Source organism: Penaeus monodon, unplaced genomic scaffold, assembly GCF_015228065.2.
Source record: "Penaeus monodon isolate SGIC_2016 unplaced genomic scaffold, NSTDA_Pmon_1 PmonScaffold_1389, whole genome shotgun sequence".
NCBI lineage: Eukaryota > Metazoa > Arthropoda > Malacostraca > Decapoda > Penaeidae > Penaeus > Penaeus monodon.
The window spans coordinates 30,001-37,824 of NW_023642921.1; positions in this window are offsets into that span (position 1 = coordinate 30,001).

Sequence of the window (7,824 nt, forward strand, 5' to 3'; positions counted from 1 at the left end):
TTTTGGGAAAAAAAAAATGTTAGAGATTTTTTTCATTTGGGGGAAGAAAGGCCAAAAAAAATTCTGTTGCAGGTTATTATTGATGGCGAAATTTTTAAAGTTTAGGGGCTTAAATTTTCATGTTTTACTGCCTATTGCCTATGCGCTTAGTATGGAACCCCACGAAAACATATGCTAAAATGTTTGTCTGTTATATGAACATTTTTATTATTTTTATTATGAGTGCAAAGGCTTGTTTATGTAAACAATTACAAACGGGTAATGCTTAAAGAAATGAAAGTAGAAAACAATGCTAAAAAAACCAAGCATTTCACAAAAATGTGTTGTTTGTGAAATTTTACCAAGGCTTTCTTTATAAAACGAAATGTTCAATATTTCTTAAAAAATTTTAACTTTGAAAATAATTTTTCAAGGAATATTTTGACGAGAAAGTTCATAACCCAAAATTTTTTGGGGTTTTAGCATTTGGGATATGCAAAACGGGGGGGAAATGTGTGTGTAAGATTTTAATCACGGAAACAGATAAATATGATACACACATCGTTTTTAACAACTTAGGCAGTCATTTGGGGGGAATTTTATTACTGGGTGTTTATTTAAGTTTTTTTTGGTTAAAATAATTAAAAACCTCCGATCTAATGGTCAATGTTTCCCAGATATGGGATATATATTCATAAAATTGGATAGTAGGTTTTAAAAGAAAGAAAAGTAATGTTAAGGAGCCCTTTTTTACAATTTTGGTATATTTTTACATGTACAAACTAAGAAAAGCATATTACCTTTTTATAAATACTGCATGGGGAATTATACATAGTTCCCCCGTTATTTAATGCAATATATATAAAATGAGGGAATAGTTAGTCGCTGCCGCATTTAATGAGGGGTACAAGGGAAGTTACTTGGAAGTTCACAAACTGCATAACGTCTGTGGTTGTCTCCCCTCTTTTTTTTGACATACATCCATACATACATATTTATGTGTGTGTTTGTGTGTGTGATGTGTATGTGTATGGTATGTGATGTGTTTTATGTGTATGTGTTGTGTATGTGTTGGTATGTTTTGGTTTGTGTTTTGTGTGTGTGTGGGTGTGGTGTGTGGAGAGGGGGAGAGAGAAGAGGAAAGAGAGAGAGAAAGAGAGAGAGAGAGAGGGGGAGAGAGGAGAGAGAGAATTGTGTGGTGTGAGTGTGGTTTGATTTGGAGTGGAGGTGAGGTGAGTGAGAGTGTGAATGTGTGTGGGTGTGGATATATAATTGTATAAAAAATTGTATATAAAGTATATAAATGGTATATATATTAAATTTTATGTATTTATTTTTTTTTATACTAAGTTGTATATATATACTGTATATGTATATGTATATGGATATAAATAAAAATTTATATAATAATATATAAAATTTATATATTGAATATTGGGTTATATATATGTATATGCACCCACACACAAACACACCACACACACACCCACACCACACCACACACACACACCCCAAAACCCAAACACAAAAAACCACACACACACAAACCCCAACACACACACACAACACTTTTTTTATGACTGTCTCATTTTTTGTTGACACTCGGGCTTTACCGTGGGGGGGATTGCCAGCAGGCGCCCTGTCCGTGGTGTAAGTTTCCGCATAATCTCTTCCAGCACGACGGCTGTGTTCTTGGGTTTGTCTTAGGATTGCTGTCAGAATTTCCAAGTAATGACGAGTGGGGCTTTTGGGCTCCCCCAAATGCAGAACCCCTCTCTTCTTTTCATGGTTTATAATCGCCATGCACAGTGGAAACGTAGGCCATTCTGTGAGAATGACTTCGGTACCTTGCCTTGGCGTCGGTCCAGCGGCCCGGGGGGAATATCTCTTTCCTCTCTGTGAAGCTGCAGGAGGAAGGAGTTGGCCGTACCGTACATTCCTCCTATGAAATTTGGCTCGATGATTATCATGGGTTAGGGGCATACCCCGGCGATTTGGGTAATCGTCAGCAAGCTCTTTGCCTCTGATCCCTATGTGGCTGGGAACCCAGTTTTGAAATTCTTTCCCCTGACAAAAATCCTTGTGCTATGTGCGGATGGTTGTCGGGGGGGGTGATGTTGTCAGTGGGTGAGCGCTGCTGAAGACAGTCGCGGCCCCTTTGGAGTCTGTTGTATGAACGGCCCTTTCCCTACGGACACGTGGCCGTCCCCCAGATAGCAATGCCTCTGCCTGTAGCGGGGAGGCTTTGTCTGTTACCCTCATGGATTTGGGGCATCCCTTGGGGAAAGCCGGCGCCTAGGGGGGGTCTTTGGGATCGACCGATAAACCTTGTAATAGTTCTGCCCCCCGGAGGGTGATGGTTGCAAACTCGGGGTTTTCGCCTTTGGGCTAGGGTACAATTTTATTCTTTTTGCTTGCCATCTCATGACCAGAACTCTATCGTGGTTTGGCCCACGGGGAGTTTCGACAAAGTCAGGGTGGGGGGGAGTCCCCCCTTGGCCTAGGGGTTCTTTGAGCTGATGGCGTATTAGCACCCTGGTTTTTTAGACGCCAGGAGTTTTTTGAAAACAGCTCTTTATCTTTTTCTAGGCATTGACTATTTTATGTCTTATGCTTTTCCTGGGACCCGGATGACCTTTGTAAAATTTTGGCTGCGTTAGACAATCGTGAGGCCAAGGGAAAAGTTTGTCTCCACTAGGATTTTAGGACCTTCGCCCCTTGGGGCCCCCAAAAGACCCTGGGGGTTCGTTTGGACTTTTCCCCAAATCGGTTTTTTATATTTCTCTTAATCCCTCAAGCGGGGGGGGCTTTTCCTACAATGGGCCTGACAGCATGTACTAGAAGATCTAGTACTCTATGTCTGGCCCCAGCGTCTTCCACTCATTACTCTCATGACGGGACAGCTTGCCTTTGTTCGGTCAAGAGGTTGGCCCTCCGCGGAAGGAGAGGGTCCGGTCTTCCCTTACCCCAAGGTAAGGTAGTCCTGAACCCACTCCAAGTCCATTCCCTGGATTTTCAGACTTTCCCTTAAATCTCTGTCTCAGAGCCATAATTTTGGGTTTTGGCTGCAGAGATTTTTAGCCCGTCCTGCAAACCCCGGATACCAGGTCCAGACAACGCGGGGGCTTTGTTAGGCAGTGGGTCCAGTGGGATGATACGAGATCGCGCATGGGAGATATCTGGCCCCCCACTGGGGGTTTATGTTGAGGATACGGGACTTAAGTTTTTAAAAAGGGTGGACTGAGAACCCCCCCCTTTTTGGGGGGTTTCCCTTTTTCTAGGGGTGTGCTGTGAAGGGGCCCTTGGAATTTGACTCGGGCTGTTTTTTCGAAAAAAGTATCCCCTATCCAAGCCAAGGTTTACCTCTGTTTCCCTTTTTTGGATCAGGTTTTTCTGAATGGCAAGAGGACTTCCCAATTCAAAAAGCCTTCTCCAGGTCAAGAATACTCCCAAAAGATGGCCCGTGTTATTGTGCTCAAGAGGTGGCTATGCTGTTGCGTGCTCATGCCCTGGTAAACCCCGTGGAGGTGTTCGTTTTGGGGACCCTTTTTCCATCGTTTTCGGTTCAGTCCCACCCTCTCGGCAGCTTGGCCAGAAGTGAGGAGAGAGATGGGGCCGTACTCCCGGGCCCCTTTGGTTTAGGTTGGGAATTATGGTAGCCCTCTTCCGTCTGGGGTAGAGGGGAAAGTTTCCCGGGGATTTTGTTGATGAGTTGCGGGAATGCAAGCTCCCTACCATCCCAGGCGGTAGTGGGGGGTACGAGATCCCGTCATCCCCCGGGGGGTTGCAAGGTTTTTAAAGGCCTTTAAATTTCCCCAGAGAAAAGTAACTGGGTTATCGGGTTCAGCCCCCCTTTTCTCTGAGTGAGCAAGTTGTTGGGTTTAGGCGTTTTGGTCTTCCCCTCAGTTCGGCGGGCAGGCTGTCGCTCTTGTTCTCGGAAAAACTCTTGCGCCAGTCTTTGGCCTCAACGGGGGGTCGTGGTCGGGCATCTCGGGGCTGAGCGGTGGGGGCCCGCTTGACCTTTTTGCCACATCTCTGAGGGGGGGTACGGTGATGAAGGATACCCTTTCCCAGCCACTTTTCCTGCCCCTCTGTGGCGTTCCTTGGCACCCCTGACAGCCTCCCTTAGGGGGGTTAGGTTGTCGGGGTTCTTTGCCTTCGGAAATTTTTGGGCACATTTTTCCCCTGTGGGACCTCCCTAATCCGTCATTGAAGTACCGGGCCCTTGTGACCCCTGGCCCGGGCCAGTTTTTGGGTATGGTCAGTGAGGCCCCTATCAATGGCATTTACAAGTTGGCTTTGTACACTTCCACATTTTCGTTTGTGTGGGTTTTTGCTTCTCAGACAGCGGCCAGGCGCTCTGGAACGCCTGCCATTGGCCCTTGTTGTTTTCCTTTGGAGGTCGTGGTATTCGGGCTGGGCCATACCATGAGGGGTTTTTATATGCCATAGTGGTCACTAGTGAGGTTCATCGACACGCCCGCCAAACCTCTCCACCCCGAGTCGCAGTGGCCAGGGGGAGGTTAGGACCCCTCCTTCCATGCGTTGGCCCTGGCTGTTGAGGAAGCGATCTGGGGGGAAAGTCTCAAGCACGTTGCTATGTACGGCCAGCCCATGATGCCCGCAGGGAGCCAGGATGGGGTGGTGGATTGAAGTCTCCCCCCATGTCACCCGGTCGTGTCTGCGGAAGCACTTCCTGGCTATGTCTAAGTATACAGTGTGGCCGGGTGTAACATTGTACAAAATTTTAGGGGCCCCCGGCAGTTAAAAACCGACGGCAAGAGATTCAACATTTTTCCCAGTGCTTTAAACGGGTATTGCGGAGCAGGGGAATTGTTGCTTTGACCGGGTCATCAGGCCTTTTGCCATCGGAACGTGGCAGCGGTAACGTGATACCCCGAGAAACGAACAAATTCCGCTAAATTCCCGGGGATGACGATGTCAATGCTCCTTGATCGCATATTGCGTGGAGGAGGCACTCCTTGAGGAGAAGCCACAGATGTTCCACTGCAAATACTTAGATTTCGTCCATGATGTTCTAAATTTAAGTACATCGAGACATCGTCGTATTCGGATTGACAGTTTGGGGTCTGGGCAACTCCATTGTGAGATCCATGTTGAGGGGGGCTCCTTCGGCTGCAGGCTATCCCCGGTCCCTGGGGGGTGGGACCTTTGGTAGCTCTGACTTGTCTGTTTTTTTTTTCTTGGCCAGGCGTTTTTTGTGCCTTGGCGGGGTTTCCCGGGGAGGCTCAGCTTCTTCTGATTCGGCTTTTGGGGACTGAATCGCCTGGTTGGCCTGCCGTGATGGATAGCCTGGTAGGCTCTGCTGGGGGCATGCCGGGTTTGGGGTAGGAGGGGTCTCGGCCCGGGGGGAGGGAGGGTTGGGCTGATTTGGCCCCTCCATCTTCCTTCCCTTTTGTTTTTTACAGTCTGTTAATGCCGTCATGGCGACGGCGAGCCTTTTCCCCCCTCTTCCCTTGGTCCGGACAAGGATACTGCCCCCGCTGTGCTACAGAGGACAGGATGCTGTCCCCCCCTCGAAAAACAGTCTTGGGCTGGGGAGGACCTTGGTGGTTGGAACCTTTCTTCCTGGGTTCCTCCACTTGCTTTATTTGGGGGAAATCCTGATTGTCGGGGATCTCCCGGTTTCGGCTGGGGGGCAGCTTCCTTCCCTTAGGAGGTTGGGAAGCCTTTTCGCTTTTGTTCCTCCCCAGACTAGGTCCTGGGGGGGGGAGGGAAAAAAAGTCGGTCGCTTCTTGCAACCCTGCCGTTGAGGGGCCCCCCTTTCCTGACGAGCAAGCCAGGCTCAGGCGTGATGTCTTGGGACAGTTGGACATTGGGTGTTTTGTCCTTCTTTTTTCTTTTTGTCCTTGAGCACACCCGGGTTGTGTGCCTGCACAGACACACATTTTGGCTTGGTGTGCAGTTTTGCCCGGGGGTGTCCGTTTCGGCACTTGAAACACCGAAATGGTTCAGGCAATAAGTGCGTAGGTGATAGGGACCCCAGTTTCCCAGATCAAGGGTAGAGCTTGGCTCCTTTCAGGTTACCAGGACTTGCCTGGTTATTCTTCCCCCTTTGACAATCGGGAAATCCACGACCTGTGGTGTGATGCTACACCTCCAATCGTTGAAAACTGAGAAGCCAATAGCCCCCATTTGACTCTCTTTCCTCGGGATTTATGGGGAGAGGCTCCTTTTTCCCCCCTCTTGACTCTCTTTTTTCCCGGGTTTAGTGGCGGAAGCTCCTTTCCCTCTTTTAGCCCTTTGTTTCCCGCAGGAAACAATGGGTGGGGTTGACTTTTGGGCATGATGATCATGCCCCCATTGCGCAACCCCATCGCGCCGGGTTTTGGCTGGCTTCCAAAGCCTTACCATTTTGGGAGGCATTGTCGAAGCCTTTGGGTTTGACGGGGACCCTTAAATTGGGGAAACGCCTTGGGGGTCCAGACTCGCCATCAGAGCGGGCTCCGGCCTCGGGCCCTTTCGGTCCCCCCTTTCGGTTTTGGGGCTTTTCTCTGGAGGGACCAGTTTTTTGGGTGGTTTTAGTGGTGCTCCCCATTCATCGTGGGGTCGTTGAGGGGAGCTCAGAGCCTTCCTGGTCGGGGGGCTGGCCCGGAGGGGCCAGCACGAGAGTCCATCTGTTGGACAAAAATTTGGGGGACAGGTGTTTGTAATATTTTTCGTTTGTCCACCATCTTGGCAGCAGGCATGACAGTGCATCCTGTGCTCTGGGGTTTTTTTTTGCCACCCCGGGGGGACGTAAGGCTTCGGGTGGCTGCCGTGGGGCTGGGCTTGCACGGGGCCAAAAGTAAAGGTCGCTGTGGGGGGTTTTTGTTTTTATTTTCCATGTACTTGGGATGCTTCACCCCCCACGCCCCCCCCCCAGGTGTCCAAAAAGGGAAGCTGAGTGCTAAACCAATGTCTAACAGCAAAAGGGGGGGATGAGTGGGTTACGCACCCAAATTTGCCGTTTTTCACTGGGACGCACGACGGTGTGGGTACAACGGGGAGCATGATGTTGACCCTAGCCTCCCCAGGGAGACCCCGCGATTGACCGACCGGGCCTGGATCAGGCCCCCGTCTTGCCAGAATAGAGGCCCAAAGAGGGTTTGCTACCGCAGGGGGGTACTCGTGCACGGCATCGTCAAACCCCCGGACTCCCGTTCCCACTACAAGGGTCCACAACGGCAAACATGGGTAGGTTCAACCCCGGGGGTTCCCAGGGGGATTCCTTTCCACCTACAGGCACATTAGGGGAACACTTTTGCTCCCCTATGAGGAAGGGGCTCTTTCACTTTTTCCCGGCAGTTCTCTCCACCCTCAGAGAGGACCTGTACCCCTTTTTTAAAATGAAACCCTCTTTTCTCTGAAAAAAGCCCAAGGTTGTTTTTACCTCATTGAGAAAAGAGGGGGGGCCTGCACCCGTTCCGTCAGTTTCTTCATCCCTTGAAAAAAGCGGGCCCCAGACTGTTTTTACCACAGTGAGGGAGAGAAATTAAAATTTTTCCAGAGGCCCATGGCGGACGGTTTTTTAAAGGGAACCCTCTTCTTTCTGAAACATCCTTTTTTAGTGAAAGGGGGTCCTGTACCCGTTCCAGCAAGTTCCTTCGTCCTCTGAAAAAAAGCCAACCAAGACTGTTTTTATCACAGTGAGGGGGAGGAGCTGATTTTTTCCAGGCGTTCTTTTTGGGAGAGGGGGTTTAAGTGAACCCTCTTCTCTCGAAAAACCCAAATTTTCACCTCAGTGAGGTAAAGGGGGACCTGTACCCGTTCAGTAAGTTCCCCTTATCCCTCTGAAATAGCAACCCCAGACCTTTCACACAGTGGGGAGAAAAACGAACTTTT